The following is a 22,415-nucleotide window of genomic DNA, read 5'->3' on the forward strand; positions in this document are numbered from 1 at the left end:
CAAAATGGAGACAGAAGTTACATTTTCGACTCAAAATCATGAACCCAAAGAACACTTCACTTTATTTATGGCAGACTTATCAGAAACACGCTTTATAAATATTAATGCAAATCATAATTCGCAATATAAACAGCACTACCACACAGCGGATAATTTAAGGAAGTGTACACATGCGTCATAAAACCAAAATTAAGTTTTAATATCTCATTTAACCCCTTTCAAATAATAATATCAAAATTCATCGGAACTGTCCCAGATGTTAATTTCGATTTTAAAGAATATTTGATACCAAGCTATTCGATCTTCCCATTAATTTTCCTTAGAACTTCATCTTTCTGTCTCCATCCTTGATAGGGGAAAGGGGTAGAACACTTCTCTTCTAAAACCATTCAATATTATACAAGCTTAAAAACGCAACGCACAATTGAGAATTATCCAACTATCCTACACCCTATTGGTATTTGAACGGTTCTGAATGATATATTTTTATGATTGACACGCACCCCCTTCCCCATTCTTGAATTAAAGGAAACGTTTTGACAGTAGGCTATAACCAGAACCGTCCGTGCTTTTGAAGGACCCCACTCACGCACACTTTCTCTCTCTCTTACTCTCTCTCTCACTCATTTTGAAGGTGTTAAGAGAACAATCGTTTTTATTGGCTCTCTTCAATTATCGCTGCTTCGATCTAAGATGAGCGGCAAGCATTTTTCGTGAACCACTTACCTCGTTTCATTCTGAAGGTTTTTCTTCAAATAAAAAACCTTAAAAAATATGATGGGTAGATTTTTTTTATATTTATATATATATATATATATTGCTATCTCAATTTAGATTCTAAGGGGAAAAATACAAAAATTACAAAAACGCTTAGTTTATTAAAATCTAATAAGGAAGAAAAAAGATTTATACTTCTTCGAGTTATATACTTCTGTTATTTTTTATTATTAGTTTTAATTAAAAGTGATAACATTCGCTCCGTATTTACTGACGCTGAAGGCGATCTTTACAATATTTTTTTTAACTTCCTCTAAACCAATATTAGTGTTTTAACCAAATATAAGTCAGGGATCGATCATATTGGAGCGTTTTTCTTTAACTTGCTCGAGAGGGATTTGCCAGTTAGTTTTAAATTTAATTCCAGATTATTTCAAAGTTTTAACTTTTTAAGGACCTGGTTTTTGATGTTTATTTTATAATCTAAGCAGTTGATCAGGATTTTTTTCTTTTTGCAACCTCTTTTTCGATATATCTCGTATATACTGTTTAATTGTCTGCATATGTTTTTTTAACCTGTTGAATTAAAAGTTCAGAATGTGAATAAACTTTTAAGGGAAGCTAGGTTTTGCAAATTCAAACTATCCAAAAAATAGCATTAGTTTTCTACTTTTAACCTTCACTCGAAAGTGTTATAACGATGGTTCTGTAAGAGATACAGTCAAATCCTTTGAATATGTCATAGCCCTACTTCCTACCTTTGTAACAATACTAAGTATTTGGAATTTTGACAACCACAACTCTAGTAATATCAAAATTATTGCATTGTCTACAACCCGTCGTTATTGAGACACAACTGCTTTGGATTTGGACGTATCCCCTATTTCTTCGATTTGTACTGAAATTGGTTTGAAACGATCGGGACTCGGGTTAGTAACAAGGAAAAATCGTCAAAATCTTCATCTACAAACTCAATTTTCATAATTTTGCATTCCCCTTTGAAATGTTATTACACTGATTTTATAAGAGATACCGGAAATTCCTTTGAGTATTTCATAGCCCCAATTCTGCCCTTTCCATTGATACTAAATACTTTGGGGTTACAACAATCAGGGTCCAAGAAATATGCAAATTAGTCCAAAACAATAGTCAACCCTTCAAAACCTTCATCTACAATACAATACTTACTATTCATTTTTCCATTTTGCATTCCCCTTTGAAATGTTATTACACTGATTTTAAAGGAGATACCGGAAAATCCTTTGAGTATTTCATAGCCCTATTTCTGCCCTTTCCAAGGATACTAAATACTTTGGGATACATCAATCAGGGTCCGAGAAATATGCAAAGGGAGATTTCATTATTTTTTTTTAATTCAAAAATTTACCATATTTCAACAAATTTAATCGTAGATGACAGCTTATCTTCTTTTCCTTAATGGTTGTACAGTAAAATTTTGAAAACGCGTGTGCTCTCCTTCGCCTGCCTTAGATAATTGGCCCCCCTCTCCCCCAAAAAAATTCCAACTCCGATTCGAGTTGCTTATTATCTATTTAACCCCTATTTTTTTCGTCAAGAAGAAAGATTTTTTCTTTCTTTTTTCTTCTCTACGCATTAATTCAATATTTCTTTTTTGGAATCTACAATTTTTTATATAGCGGATAAAAACTGGCGGTGTTGAGGAAAGATAGCTTTATGACAGTCGGGTAAAAGAAAAGAGATTAATCACTGGGTTTAAGTTTAAAGTGTCTGGCGCGATCCTCTTAAAAAAGAAGAATCGTGCAAGTAATATAACCAACTCGAATATAAACGAATTGTCCAACTATAAACGCTGCCACCTCTGGCTAAATATCCCCTTTACCGAAGTTCAGTAGTTAAAGTAGAAGTCATCTTTTTAAATATACCAACAAAAATAATGCAGTTTTTCATCACCAAAGGGTTAAGATGGAGTTGCATTGATCAGGGTCAGAAAAAAGCACAGAACACTGGACATTGTCCAATAAAATTTTAAATTGTCCCATAAAACTAAGGGGGTCACTGGGCATTTTGACCAATAAATTTTTTAATTGAAGTTTTGATAGCTTGACTACGACGATGCGACACTATTTCTGCACACTCCAGTGGGCAATTTCCTATAATTTTTCCAGTCAAAGTGGGCGTCACTGGTCACATGTCCTATAAGAATTTTTCCTTATTTCCGGCCCCGGCATTGATGGGTTTGTGGATCACAAAGACGTTAGAGAGGGCTTTAAAGTTACCAGTCTTGCACCAAATGGCAAATTCCCATATTGTTTGAAACCATATCTTAAATTAAGTCTTTGGTGTTCACATATCCATCAATGTACCGTCAACGTGATCAAATTTAACAACAGACTTCGACTTTTGAAAATGCCATATAGAGTAATTTTATTAGAGTGAATACCAGTTCCCTATAAAATCCCTTACATCGCAGCTACGTATCCTCAAATATTGCTCCATGGTAACAGATATTTTATTAAATTTTAATTTACAAATTTCCGTATTTGTCAATCAATAATCGTAATTAATTCATTTTTTTAAAAAAAATATGAATTAATTATTTTATTGCACAAGCCCTTATAAGTCTATCAACTTATTATTATTATTTTCTTTTAAATAAATTTAATTGTTATTTAATGGTTTAATATTTTACAATAATGTTTCTCTGTCGAAGGACTCGAGTTTTTAAATTTTTATACTTTAAAAACCTACGCTCTCCCAGAAAAATTAAAAAAGTAAAGCTTGTCTTAAAAACAGGGTTAATTATGTTTATGGTTTGGACCCCCTAAAAAAGAGAGAGAGAGATAAAAAAGTGGCAGTACCGTAGATAATTTTGTTTTTACCCATGGATTAAAGTTTTTTTTTTTTAATAATTAGCCCATTAAAGATTAAGGATCATTATCAATACATCGTAAAACCCGCGACATGGATCATTGTAATCATCCCCGCATTATTTTAGTTTTTATAATAACGTGTAATTTAATCATTCATCCCATGAATATTTAACTTAAAATAAATGTATGTATATTTTATTTGCATTAGACTTCCAAGGGTATTTATAAATTATATTTTTGCAATATTCTATGGTTGATAATAAATAAGATACCGTCATAATATGAGGCCCCCCCCCACTGCTTCAATAATAATTGTTTTTGGAATGTTTTTCTTAAATGCGTTTTTTCTTCTTGCCCCCCCCCCTGAGAAATAGTAGTCTTATTTGAGCCTCCTAATTTCGAACCGTGAGGTCCAACAAAATATAAATATCGCAGTGACGACGAGGAAAGAAAAAAAAATAAATGATTTGAAAAGGTATTTTTTGTTTAGGGCTAAATTATGGCTAATATATATGAAGAAAACGAAATCATCGGGAATGTTTCAAGAACTTTTTTAAAAAATATTTAAAATTGCGTCATAATTTTAATTATTTTCTCACGATGTAATTAACCCGGTCTGTTTATTTTAGCAATATTAACAACACAAATACGAAAATATGGGACAATGTACAGGGTGTTAGGACCGAAGTACAGTGACATGCTTCTATGGGAAATTTTAACACGAGGGAGACCATTAACAAGTTATGATTGTTAATGGTGTTTTACTGATGACCCATTAATTAAATTAGTAAATTTTCTTTCAATTTCTTACTTAAATTTAAGGGGTCATGTGTAAAAGACTCCAATCATAAATTGTTTAGGGCGTCCCTTAGGGTAAAATGGCGATAGAAGTTACGACATTTTCGACTCAAAATTGATTTCCCATATAGAAGTCGTTGCACTTCGGTCCAATAATTAAAAATTTTGAAACACCCTGTACATGTATATACAGGTAACTTGATTACGGCGGCGACTAGTTTTCTTTTGGCGTTTAAACGGTATCCTTTGAAATAAATATCAAACGGGATAATTAGACGTTTTACTCTACGCCCATATTAAAGGCTGGGTGAAAAGGAAAATCAAGTGAAACATTCAGGAAATGTGTCCTCGGAATGATCTTAAAATTCAAATTAGTTTTCTGATTTCGTAGATATGATTTTAAATTTGCACCTCTGACCAATCGCGGAACGAACAAAATTCCCGTGGCATGTCGCTCCATGTCGAATGAAATTTAGCGAGAGATTTGATAAAATTTGCACGCGACGTGACAATCATGGTGCAAGTTATAGACTTTGTGTACGTAAATTTAGTTAACGAGAAGGTGGGGCGTTACGTGATTGGTCGGAGGTGCAAATTTCAAATTATCCATGAAATCAGAAAAACTAATTTGAATTTTAAAATCACTCAGAAGAGGTATTTCCTGTATGTTTCTCTTTGCAAATTGGTCTTAATTAGACGATCAAAAATCAGTTGATTTTCCTTTTCATCCTCCCTTTAATGGAGCTAACTTACTACGACATATTCCTGGCTCCTTAACGTCTTTACCGACAGTTGCGCCCTAATTCAATCGAATCCTTCAATGAAGTTAATTTAATTTCATGGTTATTTAAAATTAAAATGATTAAGATAAGGAAACGGTTAAAAAAATTAATGGTTGTCTATAGATTAATCGTGGTCCTGTTTCATTCTTTTTTTCTCTCTCTCTCTTAATCCATCGTGTGAAGCGGCCATGTTCTCTTAGATGATGATCTAGCTCGAATTGGGATAGACCGGGAGCTGTGGGATGGGTTACCCCTTCTCTTTCCTGGAATCATATATTTTAGTTGAAGAGCAACGGGGGTCGAATACCAACACCATCCTATTTTTAAGTGCACTTCCTTTTCAATGAAGTCTTACGTAATAATAAAACCAAACCAGCTCCCGCTCCGGGGTCATTACTTTTAACCAGATGCGTGGTTACTTTTTAAAATCGATCCAAGGCTTAAGACAGTAGGCCAAAATTAGGCCTTAACACAATTTACGCAATACCCTTTCTATGCATTTCGATTGACATAGGCCTAAAATTGTTGGCTAAAAGTACACCTTGTTAATTTACACTACACATTACCCTTTTTATACATTTCGATTGACAAAGGCTTAAAATATTAGGTCAATAATTGGCCCTAATTAGAATTTCTTACACGAGAAGTTAATTTCATTACTCCCTATCCTACATTTCGATCGACTTTAAGGCTTAAACAGTTGGTCAAAAATAGATCTTACCTAATTTACATTACACTTTACTCTATCACGCATTTCGACTGACAAAGGCTTAAAATAACAGGCCAAAAATTGGCCATATTTAGGATTTCTTACACGACGAGCTAATTTCAATATGCCTTTTCGTAAATTTCGATTGACCAAGGGTCAATGCAGTAGGTCAAAAATATAGACTTAGTATTTTTCTTAATAGAAATTTGAAAAAAAAAAACCGCTAAGTCTTAATTGAAGATCAGTCTTGTTTTTTAAAAGTGACTTTAAATTGGATTTATTTAGTTTGAATGACTTATTAGGCATTTTATAAATCTAGTTTTTGGAAGTTTTCTCCACGTTCTCTCTCGCATCGGTATTTTAACGGAGTGGTGGCCTCTCGGACCAACCTGAAGCAACATTTTTCTTGACTGCCCGAACATTTTTATTTTTTTATTTTTTATTTTTTTTTTTTTACTTCTTCTTTCGTCTTCTTATTCTGTATACACACACACACATACATAGACCAAAAGCAAGGTTAGCTTTTTCCTCCAGGCAGGCCTACCAGATTTGTTTTCTTTCGATGGTGTTACTGCATGCCTGTATATAAGAGAGTATATTGTGGCCTCTCGCCTCTAAAATCTTCACCAGGGGGTGACAATTGAGGAAAAAAGGGGCACCATTAGAAAATATTCTAGAGATGCAACTATGGTATATTACCAAAAAAACACAAGTTATTTAGGCCGATACAAATGATTTTTTTCTCATTCTGCTTCTTCTTAACTAACTATACAGTTAAACCTAGGTACACACACAACTAATACCGGGCGTCCTTGCAACCATCCAACCAACTTTTGTTGCATACTAAAAAACAAAATCTCTCCAGTTCTTTTAGGGGTTTTAGTTAACGAAACTTGTTGTCTTGTCTTGTCTTTCCATACCCTAAACTTTCAAGGTCCTTTAATTTTTTTTTATCTTTCTCTCTCTACCCCGGTTCAGTTAGAAAGAAAAAAAAAACAGCTCTCTTGTTTTATAGCGACCTTAAAAAATACTTTCACACTCTTAGAATGGGTGCCAATTAATATTACCCCAGTATGAATTTTCGAGTCATTTCTAGATTGAAACGCATATGAGAATGTTAATGATTTTTAGGCGTATTTTTTGTTTCTATTCTTTTTTAATTGTTATTTTTTTCTTTCTATTTATCTCCGTGCCCCTTTTTGTCCGTTTTTTTTCTTCTTTACTCTCTCTTTGAGTATAAAAAGACATTAAATACAGAACAATCGAATTCAAAGGCGCAAACCTTTTCGTTTGTTTTTAGCGATTATATCAGTTAATTTTTACCCCAAAAATTTTATAGGTAGGGTCGAATTTTTTTTCTGTATCTCTCTCTTATTTTTTTTTTCAAACAATCTCCTTGTACTGATCTGATCTAGAGTCATTTTTGAAGGTTTAATAATTTTCTTGTATGTGTTTTTTTTTCTTTTTAGTAAATGGTATGTGTGGGTTGTTTAAAAGAATTGGAAAATGTATGTTATTATTCCCCTTAACATCAATTTAAATCTCTCAATTTAATTCGTGCATATTCCGTAAAAAAAGGTATCTTGTATCTTATATTGTAATTTCTTTTTCAAATCGCTTTTAAAATGGAGAGAAAAACGTTTATCAGATTATTCAAATATTTATTATAGATTATAGAATTTGGAATTTTATAATTATCTGGGGTTTAATTATTTAATTTATTACTTAAAAGGAAAATCAAGTGATTTTTGTTTTTTCGGTTCTTCTACTAATTATAAGACCAATCTGCAATCTGCATACAGTGAAACATCCTAGAAATACTTCCTCCAAATAATTTTAAAATTAAAATTATTCTTCATTTATTTCATGGATAATTTGTAATTTGCACCTCCGACCAATAGCGTAACGCCCTGCCTTCTTGTAAACAAAATTCCCGTGGCAGGCGCTCCATGTCGAATGAAATTTAGCGTGAGTATAGATAAAAATTGCGGGCGATGTTATAATCATGGCGCGAGATATCATTTTCTTAATAAGAAGGCAGGGCGTTACGCGTTTGGTCGGAGGTGCTAATATAAAAAAAAATAAAAGATAAGTGAACAAAATGGATTGATTGATGATCAATTATTTGAAGAAAAACATATTTATCTTTGTTTTTTTTTAACAAAAATCAATTTACCCATTACGGCTTCCTTAGAATTTACTTCAACTTTATTTTGTAAAAGTAATGTTTAGTTTATCATAACTCATAACACAAATTGAATACCTTCTTTGATAAAAAAAATCTATATTAGTAATATATTTAAACGGTCCCTCAAGTATCATAAAGAAATAATAACTATTATGTTATAAAAATTAGGCTAAAAATAACCATTCATAAGTGAACATAATAAAAGTCATCATGATGCTTATCTAACTCCACCCCTTTCTTTCTCTTTCATCTCATCCTTTCTCTCAATCTCCTCTTCCATTCTCTATTAAACATAATACAACACACAAAGGTGAAGGATAACATCGTTTAAATCCCCAGAGTACTATATTATATTGTATTTAATATAATTTCTTATATTATAATATTTAACTCGCTTAAACCGAAAGAATATAAGAAAAGTATATACTTCTTAACTTCTTGTACGTGTATACAAATATTGTATACTTAACTTTGAGCTCTCGTATATAATTTTTCTATTGGAAAAAGTATACGCCAAGGTCTTTTTTTAAACTCGATCTCTTTGAAAATGTTAAAAAAGTTAAAACAATTTTGTGGTTTGCTTTAGAACACAGAGAGAGAGAGAGAGCGAGAGAGAGAGAGAGAGAGAAAAAAAAACAAGTTCTAAAATTTACAGGCAAAATGGCGGCGCGGATGGAATTTCATATGTCCTTGTTGTTTTATTTTCTCCCACCCTGTATTTATTCCCCCTTTACTATTTAATCATCGTTTATAAGGGTATGTTGCTTAGAAAAACATCTTCTAAAGCCCCGTTCAGACAATGCTCTTGACTTCATGATAAATTTTCTATACAGGGTGTGTTTCTGATAAGTCTGCATGCCATAAATTAAGGGAGATGTTGTTTGGACGAACGATTTCAAGTCGAAAATGTAATTTTAATCACCATTTTGATTTACGGGACACTGTTTTTAAGTTAAGATTGGATGGTGTATTTTACAGATGACCCCTTAAATTTAGTTAAGAAACTGATTTAGACAATGATTTCTAATTTAATTAAGGGGTCATCCTTAAATAGAGCTCGGCATTATCTATCCATTATCCACGTTATTTTATCTTTATCCATTATCCACGTTATTTTATCTTTACCCATAATCGAAAATTATCCACAGAACTTACATCGTATTATAAGCCACAACTTTGTTTATTAATAATCGGTTATCCACGAATTTGTGGATAATAGATAGAAAATAACAGTGGCCCGGACCTCAAAATGGTGATAGAAATTACATTTTCGACTCAAAGAACATCCTCCTTAATTTAAGGCAGACTTATCAGAAACACCCTGTATATTTTAGTCAGATTTCTTTCCGCTAAGTGCGAACTTTGCTTATTAGTTTAATACAAGTGTACTAATAATTAATTAATTCGAATCTAATTATAAAATTTGATGTGCTAACTTTGAAATTAACCATATAATATATGAGAATTTAATTTTGAGGTTTGACCAATCCGCTAAATGACGATAATATACCTCTCTAATGAGGAAATGCGGTTTCGCCTTTGTCGAAATCGGTTTCCTTCCTGTTTACGGACCATTCATTTAGAATAAAAGATAGCAGCGGGGGTTTAGGAGTAGGGGGGACACGGCTAACCTTGACACTATAAAGATTATTTATTAGTCTACAAACTTACGTTAACTTACGTTGTAGCGGTGCGGTTTTCTCTCCCCTAGATAGCTTGCCCCCAAATTAAATGGGCCCCAAAAACTTTTGTTTTTTCTTTTTTTAATGAGAGATCTACAAGTTTTTTATGTATACATGCTTGCTTTTTACGTATTGCATTTTCTTCGAGGAATCTTTTTCAATATTGACCTTAATTCGTGAAACTTTGAAATAATGCAATATTTTAATAATAAAATAAAATATTTAATTTTTATTTTATCTATAGATCAATTATATTTTGAAGAGTTAAATGATTTAAAATACTAGTTAAGTTGCCCGGGTGTTTTATGGGAATGGAGTTTCCCGTCTATGTAGACATTAATCACTAGTCTTTGGACTATTCAGTAATCCGCAAACATTATGACATAGTTTTTTTTAATAAATTTTGATTTCACAACTTACAAATTATTCAATAAAATTCCTGGGTGTTTTATGGGAATGGAGTTTCCCGTCTATGTAGGCATTACTAGTCTTTGGACTATTCAGTAATCCGAAATCATGATGACGTAGTTTTTTTTATTAAATTGAAATTTCACAACTTACAAATTATTCAATAAAATTATGCTCGATTAGGGGTTGTTCATAAAGATAAAATGCTATACAGGTTTAGAATAGGACGTTCTTAACAGAACTAATGGTTAGGGGCTGGCCAACCTGCCAATCGTGAAAAGAACTCAATCACCAAGCCACTTCAAATGGACCTTAATTTTACTAGTGTTACAAATTAATTTCAAATATGCATTCCGGTTAATCAAATTCGGGAATTAACAAATTGTGACTGAGAATAAAGAACAAATAAATAAATAAATAAACAACTTTCTTAAATATATGTAAAATATATTTTTCCTGGAATTATTACTTATTTAAATATATATTTGGAAAAACCCGCCGAATTAGACTTCTAAATTTTTCTAGAATGTTTTATTTTCTCATATAGGGTTTTTTGGGCGTGCCTTTGGTGAAGTTTTAAGGTCAAGATCTAGATAACTAACTAACTAACTAACTAATACAAGTTTTAACTTAGATAGGAATTCCATTTAGGGGAGAAAGAAAAAAGGTAAAAAAATACACCTATAAAGTTACTAGCAAAAAATTAATTATATAGTTATGAATTATTTCTTATTTCTCTCTCTCGCTCTCGCTCTCCATAAAAATAATAAAATAAAAATCTGGGATCCCGCCCCAACGGAAACCACTGTACCAAACCCACTCCCAAAATTTTAAAAACAATTTTATTTTTTGTTTAAAACAAATGGCGTCGAACAGTTGCGAGCTCTGTGTATACGTGTATAGTTACTCTCAAATCGTGTGTACTTTCAGTTTTAGAGGCCTAATTTTATAAAAATTAGTTTTTCTTTAATAATGAATCAATTCAATTTCCCATGAATATTAAAAACGGGGATATACTTAATTATTATTATATGTCACTCTCAGCAAAGAGACACGGCGTTGCCCGTCTGATATTTTAGGCACTTGTCAGTCAGCCATTTTAAAGATATGCATCATGTTAATTCACCCCAATGTCTACCATAAAGCTCGTCTATAGTTTTCAGACTAGGAGGATTGGTACCATTTACAACAGGAGGTAACGCTACTTGGCGGACAAAATGCAGCACCAATTATCCTTGTCTCCTGGTGTAAATGGTATCAATCCTCCTAGTCTGAAAACTATGTATAAAGATAAATAGTATACATAGTTTACAGACTAGGAGGATTCATACTATTTACAAGGGAGACCACGCTTCATGTGTTGAACAAAGAGACCTGACTCACTAGTTGTGTCTAAAGCTAGGTCTCCTTGTGTAAATGGTATGAATCCTCCTAGTTTGTAAACTATGTATATTAAACATCGATAAAATCGGCTGAATTTTATAATAAAGGTTTTTACATTTTGGGTCGCCATTTTTCAAGATGGCCGCGGATTAAAAAATCTTTCTTGGTGCGTACCTACTACTTATAAGTAACGTCCCTGCAAATTTTCAACCTTCTAGATAAAACAGTTTGGTCTAGGCGTTGATTATTATCAGTCAGAACTTTTAACTTTAAAGATATAGATAGATATTGTGGCTGCAGGTAAACAATATTCCTGGATATAATATATAATATTCTTGATAATGTAGTGAAAGGGTCCCTAATAGGTTACCCCCTGTTTATTTTATTGGACAGCTGCGACTCAAGAGGAAGCATTCAAACAAGAGATATCGAAATAATAAAAAAAAAATAAAATTATATATATATACCAGGTGTTAGAAAACCACAACGATTTTTTGCGTAACTATACCAGAATTAATAATCATACAAAAAAAAATAAATTTATGAAACACTTACGTAAGAAATACCCCTTTTAATACCGTCAAAGAGGTTTCTCTCTCTCTCTCTCCTGTCGAATCTCTTAATCTTTGTCGTCTTATAAAAAGAAATTTCCATGTAAAATCCATTTCGTTTTTCACAAGCTCCCATTTATTTCTTTGAGGGGTGAAGTTTTGACGAAGAAAAACGAGAGGAGAAAAAAAATTTCGCTATTTTTAGTCAATTATAATTCATTTAGAAAAAAAAAAAAGAAATACGAATTTCACGATGAAAGAATTAGTTTTACATTTTTAATATCGCCTTGATTTTATTATAATTTACCATGCCGGGTTCTTCTTTTGAGACCCATTTTATTTCCTAAGAAGTTAATTAACTAGAAGTAAATTTGAATTGTTTGATTATATATAAATAAAAAAAAGTTTGGGTTATACTTAAGGCTCTTTCAGGCGGTCCAACTTTTTGACTCAGCTCGATGGGTCAAAAAGTTGTATCAACTTGCCCAACTTTTGAAGGGAAAAGTGAAATAAATCCTTCCTATTCACACGACTAAACTTTTACCGCCAAATGTAACTTTCTAAGCGCCAGTGCGCCACCTACCTTGGCACTTACGAAATAACCCGCGAAAAAGGCTTTTTTTGTAATTCATTTTGATTGGCTGGAGAAATGAACTTAAAAAGTTGAGTCAGCGAAAATTGGATCACTGATCCAATTTTTCCTAGCCAACTTTTTTGGTGACTTAACTGATCCAGCGTCTATTCACCCTATCCAACTAGTTGATTCAACTCGAGTTGACCCATCAAGCTGAGTCAAAAAGTTGGATCGTCTGAAAGAGCCTTTAGTTTCACCTCAGTGTTGCCAAGGACTTTTTTGAGCCAAAAAAGAAGTGTAGAGAAAAAGGCTAGCAGTTCAGGTTGAATCAGTACTTGACTAACTTGGCTCACAGATTGCCTGACAACACTGCACTGAAGTGGAAGCTGAGAGAAAGGGGTGGAATTTTATCTAGGCACTTTAGCTTAAACTATATCCCGTCCACATAAAATATTATGTACTTTTAAACAATATTTGCTTTTGATGTAAAATTTTAAAGCCAATCGTACACTAAATCGTTTTAATTTTTTTTTCTAGTCCATCCCATTCTTTAGTTATATATATAATGAAAATTTTTAAAGCCTGTCGCTCATAAAAATAATTTTCACCCGTTTCATTTAAGAAATTATAAACTAAATTAACTAAAACTATTTAGTTAAACGTGGAATTTAACGTGATTTTAACCCCTTACCCCTAAAAATACCTAAAAAAAAATAAAAAAAAAATAAAAAAAACTTTAATAGTCGGGTCTATAATTACACAAAGCATATTTAATAACTCTTAAAAAAATCGTATATACCAAGAAGGTCACAAAATGCGGGAAAGAAAAATAAAAAAAAAGAAAACTGTATATTAATGAGTAAGTCCGGTATATATACAGTTGTCGTTAAATATACCAACTAATTTCAATTGAAAACCAATAACATCGCCTTAAGGTTAAAATTAACTTTCTCTTTAGTGTCGACTGACATTGTATCACGTGGTTAATGGAGAAATTCTTTTTTTTTTTTTTTTAATTGGTCGTTTTACATTTCGATTCGACTTGAAGGAAAACAAGTTGGGAAAACCAAAATATTACCTCTCCGTGTCAAGAAGTCAATGCGCTCCATAACAAGAATAAAACTTCAAAGCTATAACCCGATTATGATTAGCCCTTTCTTTGTGATCTAATTTTAACCATGATGCTTTCTTCTATTATAAAATTTAAACCTGATTATTTAAACGTGTATTTAACTTTAGGCTCACTCTGAACCGTTAATGTCCTTCATTACAGACACGAACATCAAAACCCAAAGTTTACTACACCTCAGGTCTCAATTATTTACTCTTTGGTTCACTACGCCTATAGCGGATAATACTTGATTTACCCGACAGAGTCCAGACCTTAGCCTTCTTCACGAAATCATTAGATCAAGGATTATTCTATATACAGCTGTAGTATAGCTCAAGTAATATATAAACAGCCATTTCAAATAATAATATTAAAAACTATCCTTGGAATATCTAAATGAAACAGAGCTTTAAGCTACAAAACTACAAAATGCATCATAATTACGAAAAATATTTCCACATATTCACTTTATATTATGGATAAAGGGAATATTATAGTTCTGTAGGATGACTTTACACATCAAAACAAAACGAACGTATTACTCCTACGTAAAATATTAATAGACAGGCAAGGATTCATACCATTAAAGAAGGAGCGCAATATTATCCATATTTTCAATTCATATACAGAGAAAAGAAATTATTATGTTTCTGAGAGGAGCTTCCCATTTTGGTTGTTGTTTTGAAAAATATATCGCAATGCACGGGCCTTGATAAATATAGGAGGCAATGAATGAAATATATCACAATGCACGGGCCTTGATAGATATAGGAGGCAATGAATGAAATATATCACAATGCACGGGCCTTGATAGATATAGGAGGCAATGAAGGAAATATATCGCATTCACGGGCCTTGGTAGATATTGGAGGCAATGATTTAATCTCTCTCTCTCTTTGCACGAGAGGTTTATCTTTAATATTTAAATAAATATAATTATTTTTAATTATTTTAATCTTCAATAATTAACATTAATAATAGTTACATCGTTTAAAATAAAGTTATACCTATTATTATCTCATACTTTGCTAATATTGACGTTTAAAGTGAAGGGTACCCCTCCTGCCCGCTTCCTTCAGATTTTGGGGTATATATACGATTCGTTTCCATTATAATAGTAAGGAAAAAGCGCAATTGCGAAAACCTATGGTGGCGATCCCACCTTAGGGAGGCTAGACGTTTCTCGTAACCCTAGCTGATCGCCGCGTATATCCTAAAACCAAACGATGATAATGGAGTAGAAGCCAATGATACAGATTGGTGTCTATGTGGAATAGACGGAAGAAGGTTGGTGGTGTTTAGAAGCCAGTATGTACAGACTGGTGTCCAAGTGGGATGGACAAAGACCAGAAGATGGTGGTGATTAGAAGCCAGTACGTACAAACTAGTGTCCAAGTGGGATGGATAAAGACCAGAAGATGGTGGTGATTAGAAGCCAGAATGTACAGACTGGTGTCCAAGTGGAATGGACGAAGACCAAAAGATGGTGGTGATTAGAAGCAAGTAAGTACAGACTGGTGTCCGTGTGGGATGGACAAAGACGAGAAGATGGTGGTGTGAGAACTCAAGTAGAGGAGCCATTTCCGTGTCTGTGAAAGCAGTTCGGAAATGGCGAACACGTTTGCTCCGATACGCAAACTGCGAACGCGGTCACGTGGGTGTGACAACGGACAGACAGACAGACAGACACACACACACACACACACAGACACGGCCGTTACAGAACCTCTCCTGGACTACGTCACACGGAGAGGTAAAAACAGATAGAACTAAAAATATATATATATATATATGTATATAAGAAACAGCACAGAGTTAATTTTTTCTTAGTTTTCCGAGCCAGTAGTTTTTTTACCGACATTAAATACATTCACCCTTGAATATAATTCATCTATTTGGTCAGATTCCTGACTGACTGACTGATAATCAACGCCCAGGCCAAACTGCTTTATTTAGAAGGCTGAAATTTGGCAGGGACCGTACTCTTAAGTAGTAGGCACGCCCTAAGAAAGATTTTTTTTTTTTTCAATTCGGGGTCATCTTGAAAAATGGCGATCGGAAATGTAAAAAAAAAATAATAAATTTTTTTGCTGTGATAAAGTTTATTGAGCGTTTCAACCGATTTGAGAAATACTTAGTACACTGGTTCCTATTATCCTATAGACCAGCTTTATGGTTTTTTGGGGTTCGATTTGGCGCCATCTTTTAAAATGGCAGCCAGATATGTAAAAGAACCTTTTTTATGGAATAACGTTGATTGCGCGTTTCAACCGATTTCACAAATTTTTGGTACACTGGTTCCCATTATCCCATAGACGGGTTTTATGCTGGGATATGTTTTTTGAAAATGTCCCGACGAGATGACGGGCAATAGAATACTGTGAAATCTACTAGTTTCTTATAACATTTCTTACTTAAGTACTAAGAAGTAGCGGGTAACGGCTATAGTTTGAAATAAATTGAACTGTATATTATCAGAAATTTATAAAATCTTCCATAATTATTGCTAGAGACTTACAGCTCGAGCTAGTTCGAGAACGACAAGCGAGAATTGAGTAACTACACTCTTTTAGTTTTGCAGGACTTCCATCTTCCTATTTAGTTTGTACTAAGCCTTTGACAGCGCCAATCACCAGGCGGGTGTCGCTTTACCTCGAATCTATGACCTACTTCAATCACTTCTAAGTTACCAGTGAGAAACTTATGGTGAACATATCTTATGAACTTATGATAATATTAAATTTCCTTCCATGTTTTAATTAAGATTCATGGATGAAATTAAACAATTCATTTTCTGTAGTTGTTGAGCCCTACCTGAATATATATAAATTTTTTTATTAACTCGTTTTTTTTTCTGTCTCTCTCTCCTCTATCTCTTATGTATTTTTTCGGGGGGAGGGGGGGTGTCGAATCCCATCTGAAGTCTAGGCACGTGTTTTGTATACCTGCTAAACAAGTATACAAGAAAAAGGAACCTTCAAAATTTGGCTCCGTTCTCATTCGCAATAAGAAATGTATTCTAACGCCGCCGCTGCCTTGTGGGTGCCAAAGGGGTTATTTTTTTTTATATATATATATTTTAACTACGTTGAATTTTTTTATATACGTATATATAAGGACAATTTTAATAGTCAGGTAAGGGTACAAATATGCCCTTGCAAATTCTCTTATATTACCACTTTATTAAATTATTTATAAGTTTTTTTCTTCTAAAGCTTAAAAAAGTAATTAGGTATTATTATTTGACGTATGCATCGTTGTTTTTTACATAACATATTTCACCAATATATATATTTATTAAATTATATCAAATTGTTTATGAATTATAAATTTGTAATTCTGTGACGAATGAATTAGTATGAATTAAAATTAAAGTGAAATTTGTAAAATGCATTTATTGAATTAAAATAAGAAATTAAATTAACGTATACATCGTTTTAGACTAGGAGGATTCATACCATTCACACAAGGAGACCTTGCTTTTGATTCCACCATGGAATCTGACCTCCTTGTGTAACACCTGAAGTCTGGTCTCCTTGTGTAAATGGTATCAATCCTCCTAACCTAAAAATTATGCATACGTTATTGCAAATAATTTAATTCAATTTGAAATAAATACTTTTTACGAAATTAACGTAAAATTTAATTCATACTAATGCATTCGTTACAGAATTACAAATAGGTAATTTATGAACTATTTGATATAATTAAATGTACTTGTGTTTTTGCGAAATTTGTTATGTAAAATTTAGCAATCATTGGTTGACAGTATTTCAATTCTATCATTTTTATCAATAAATATATAAGGAAAAAGGGTTAGAAACGTTGAAAAATATCCTCAAAAGCAGGATATTCCTTCTAGTTTTGGAATTTTTTTACAGAAAAAAAAGGAAGATTAATTAATCTTTATCGATACCACTCTGTTTTTTTTTCTTTTTTAAAAAAAAGTAGTTTTTATTTTTTAATCCGGTATTCGAGAACGAAACCGGATTACTTTTTTTTACAAATAGAAGTTCTTAACCCAACCCTTTAGAAAAGAGAGAAAAAATGAGACGTTTTTCCAGCATCCATGTGTATACGTAAATATTTTTCATCTACAGCTCTCTCCATTACTCCCAAATATATAAAGTTTATCGGAGGGATTTTAGAACTATTTCATATTGTAGTGTTGTGTGAACAGAGCTTCAAACGCAATCCTTGCCCGTCACGCGTTAAATATAACTTAAACTAATAATATATATGTATATATACATATATACAGGGTGTTTCTGATAAATCTGCCATAAATTAAGGGGGATATTCTTTGGTCGAACGATTTTGAGTCGAAAATGTAACTTCTACCGCCATTTTGACGTCCGGGCCACTGTTTTCAAGTTAAGATTGGATGGTGTATTTTCAGGATGACCCCTTAAATTTAATTAAGAAACTGATTTAGACAATGATGTCTAATTTAATTAAGGGGTCATCCCTAAAACAATCAAAACATAATTCGAAAACAGTGGCTTGGACGGAAAAATGGAGATAGAGGTTACATTTTCGACTCAAAATCGCCCGAAGGACATCCCTCTTAATTTATGGCAAACTTATAAGAAACACCCTGTATATATACAGAAATAAATTCTGAATCGGAGTTAATACTTAAAAACTTTCGAAGTTATATTCAGCCGTAATTATAAATTTCTAGCTAGTGTCACGTGTAATGGGGCCCCGATATATTTCTCTATACTCTCCATCCAATTGTAATTGGTCAATAATAACGAGTCATTTTAAACGAGTCGTGATTGGTCACGTCTCATAAATAGCCAGATATTCTTTCGTGGATCGAATTTATAATTTAAAAATTCATGTTTTTTATCACGGTTTGAAATCGAACGACCCAAGGTATAGGCCTATAGCTTACTTTTGAAATAATAAAGCGACTTCACTACATACATACAATCATTCGGTAGCTACTTTAATTGGTCATATCAATTCATTCGGAATTTGCTTCAAAATTACTACGGATAATAACAGGGTTCATACAAACCTGGAAAACTCAGGGATATAAGTAGTTAGCAAAAATTCAGGGAAATTTGTGAGGTTACCCATTGAGTAAGTTTGCTCTGAAGGGGTTACTTCAATTATGAAAAACCACTTCCGTTGTTATTACTCCATATATGGGGAAAACTCAGGGAAATATATGGGAAAAAACCTGGAGAACTCAGGGAAATCTTTGGGAAAAAAGTTGGAAAACTCGGAGAAATATTTGGGAGAGAACCTGGAAAACTCGGGGAAATAGATGGGAAAAAACCTGTAGAACTCAGGAAAATATATGGGGAAAAAACTTGTAGAGCTCAGGAAAATATGTGGATATAAACCTGGAAAACTCAGGAAATATTAGGAAAAAAAAACCTGGAATACTCGGGAAAATATATGGTGAAAAAACCTGGAAAACTCATGGAAATAGATGGGAAAAAACCTAGAAAACTCATGGAAATATATGGGAAAAACCTGTAAAACTCGGGGAAATCGATTTTCCAAAAGTTGTATGAACGCTGTAATATATATATTAGATAATTTTAATATCTAGAGCAAATTACGTTTGAATTATTTTTATATTGTTAGTCCATTGTTTCAATTTTTAGCTTCGTTGACGTTGTTCCAGTGTCAATGTCGGGGGAAGGGGCGGGGAGGGAAAGGGTCCTAAGTAACAATAGATTCATCAATGGTCAAATAAACCTTTTGATTAAAAATGAATTAGGCTTAAGAAGGTGCTATGATCGTAGCTTTCTCGCAAGTATAACTCGTTCTTATTCAATTGAATTTCGAACCCGATTTCGTGACTCGAATCAAATAATTCAATAGATGCGGTTAAAATAAGTTTATTTTATAAAGCCTTTTAGTGTTTCACCAAATTAGGCCCCTTTTTTAATCACTCAAGAATAGAGTGTGTGAGAGAGTTAATAAACCCATTAAATTAAAATCGACTTGATTATTAGATTTCGTGGTTCTTCTTCCGATTTTTCTCGGTTTTATTTCCAAGTTTCCGAGCTGGTATTAATTTTTAAAGAAATTTTAAAACTAAACAGCGTAATAATACAGGATGTTTCAAAAAGGTGGGTAATTATAGGATCGAAGTAAAGTGGGATGGTTCAATGGGAAATCAATTTTGAGTCGAAAATGTAACATATTTCCCCAAAAGGGGCAGAGTTTTCAAGTTGTTATTAGTATGTTTTATGGATGACCCCTTAAATTTGAGTAAGAAATTGAAAGCTAATCATTTCTTATTTAATTAGGGGGTCATTTGTAAAACACTCTAATCATAATTTGTAAACCCTGACCCTAAGAGCAAAAACTGTCATAGAAGTTACATTTTCGGTTTAAAATTGATTTCCCAGAACTCACTGTACTTAAATCCTACAATAAACCTTTTTGTAACACCCTGTACATTATATTTATTTAAAATTCATATTTCAGTTATGGATTGAACTTAATTATTGCCCCAATGTTTAATGTCCAATTTTTATACTTAAAAAGCTTGCCTTACGATTAAAGGTAAATAAATTGGAACAAATTAATTTAATTTTTATATAAATTATTTATTAGAGGCGATAAAATCGGTTAATTTAATTTTTTTCTAAAGGGATACCGATACTCCTATTTCAATTTAATCAGTCAAAAATCAATATTTGATAAATGTTTCTTAATTTTTTCTTATATTATTATTATTTTACCGTCTCTTTTAATTCTTATATCACTATTTTACTCGAGTTGAGTTGCCTCGAAGCTGGTTTCTTATAAGAAAAATAAATTAAAAAATACTAGTTTTTTTTTTGTTTTACCCTAATAAACCTGGGTAGTCAGTCCTAAATACTAAATACGGGCTGATTATTTAAGAAAAAAAAAACTTTATAGTGGTACCAAGGAAATTATAAGATAGGTATAGAGAGAGAGAGAAATGAGGTTGGATCTTGGATACTTCTCAACTCAAGGGTCAGAGGGGAGTTTTAGCTAGTAGGGAGGGAGATGAATTGATAACCGGTGTTTTAAGGGAACCGAAAGGGGTAGAGTAGAATTCCGGCATGCAGTAGCGTTTACGAAACCCCTAATTATGGTGGTGTATACAAAAAGAGATTAAGACTCTCATGCATGGCATAAGAAAGAGAGAGAGAGCTTGAGAGAGAAAAAAATACCTTTTTTTCCTACTACTTCTTCTAGATTTTGAGTTTTTATCGTGGGCTTGATTTGCAATAAAATTTAAATTTATTTAAACTGAATAAAAATAATTAGTTTGTAGGTTAGGTTGTAATTATTTTTTAATTTTTGTTATTTGTTACTTCCTGATAAGTCTGCCATAAATTAAGGGGTGCTGCTCTGTTCTTTGGGTCAAACTGAGTGGAATGTGTGAAAGAACATGGGGTGACAATTTACTTACGGAGATATGGACTGATCCCAAACATTTATTGGCCCCTAAAACAGGGAAATAATCACACATGTGCACGGAAGTAATTAACTTTACCACTTTCCACTCAGTTTGACCCAAACAAACACACTCATTAATTTATGGCAGACTTTTTGAAAAACACTGGATATTTAATAATTCGAGTTAGAATTATTTTGGATGGTGTTAGTAGCAAATGAAACTTAATGAACAACCCCTATATATATTACAGTGTTTATAACGTTACGTAACTCTACCATCCCAAATAGTGCAGGCGAATTTTTTCTTTCCATCCTCTCCGAATCCCCATCCTCCAATGATCCCTCTCGTCATCCCCTCTCGATGTCGTTGTCGCACGCGCACCAATTCTGTATTAACTAGCCCATCTACCACCAGGGGTTTCGGGTATAGGTGACTCCCCGAACGCGAGAGAGAGAGAGAGAGAGAGAGAGAGAGAGAGAGAGAGAGAGAGAGAGAGAGAGAGAGAGAGAGAGAGAGAGCGAAAAAGGGTGTCAATGGGACACGTGGCCCCAACCGGCTCTCTTTCTCTAGTTTTGGGCCACGCGCTTTTTGAAAGCCTTAAAGCCCCAACCAAGACGCGATCTGGGAGAATCAGAATAGAGTGATGTATTTTCATTGAAAAGTCCCAATAGGTATCGTATTGTGAACCCCTTCTTCTATTAGCCAAGGCCCCCCAAATCCCTCCAATGGTACGTACATAAAGGACCCCAGTTAGTTCCAGTACTTGTAACTAGTAAAAAAGATGCTCTATTCTTGAAGAATACATAAATCTTGCGGAAGTAACAATGCAGTTATTTATGGATGGGTGTAAGAAAGAAAGATAATACTGTTTGTTGCCTTACCTATACCGGATTATTTTTTTTCTTCGTGTTCCTGTTGTTGTTTGGGTTGTTTTCTTTCATATATCTTTTACGTAACGACATTTGTTGGTAAGGTAAAAATTCCAGGTCAATCTGTTACTGGATCGTTAATTTTTAGGTCAGGGTCGAGAAGACGAAAGTATATTAATTTTTATCTTAAAGTTAATTTAAGTATTGCCCATAATTATATTTATTTTTGGGTTGTTTTCTCTGATAAATCTTTCACTTAACAACATTTGTTGGTAAGATCAATCTGTTACTCCATTTGTTAATTTTTAGGTCAGGGTCGAGGAGACGAAAGTATATTAAGTTTTTACCTTAAAATTATTTCAAATATTACCGATAATTTCATATTTATT

The 22,415-nt window shown here is 32.9% G+C and overlaps 1 protein-coding gene and 1 long non-coding RNA gene across 4 annotated transcripts in view; one reads left to right on the plus strand and one right to left on the minus strand.

The window, feature by feature from the left end:
- FoxP (forkhead box transcription factor P) overlaps nucleotides 1-22,415 on the plus strand; it is a 206,223-nt gene that overhangs the window by 38,642 nt on the left and 145,166 nt on the right. The window lies entirely within an intron of this gene.
- Nucleotides 113-2,163, minus strand: LOC149610186 (uncharacterized). 2 transcript variants are annotated; one of them, XR_016376576.1, is made up of 5 exons: nucleotides 2,105-2,163; nucleotides 1,906-2,027; nucleotides 1,689-1,809; nucleotides 913-1,615; nucleotides 113-837 (listed from the first exon to the last, which is right to left on the minus strand). It is a non-coding gene; the product is annotated as an uncharacterized LOC149610186 (long non-coding RNA). The 2 variants fall into 2 exon arrangements; XR_016376575.1 differs by having other exon boundaries at nucleotides 913-1,809.

The sequence above is a fragment of the Phalangium opilio genome, unplaced genomic scaffold (assembly GCF_054372755.1).
Source record: "Phalangium opilio isolate 3A_F unplaced genomic scaffold, DU_Popi_V2 ptg000329l_1, whole genome shotgun sequence".
Classification (NCBI taxonomy): domain Eukaryota; kingdom Metazoa; phylum Arthropoda; class Arachnida; order Opiliones; family Phalangiidae; genus Phalangium; species Phalangium opilio.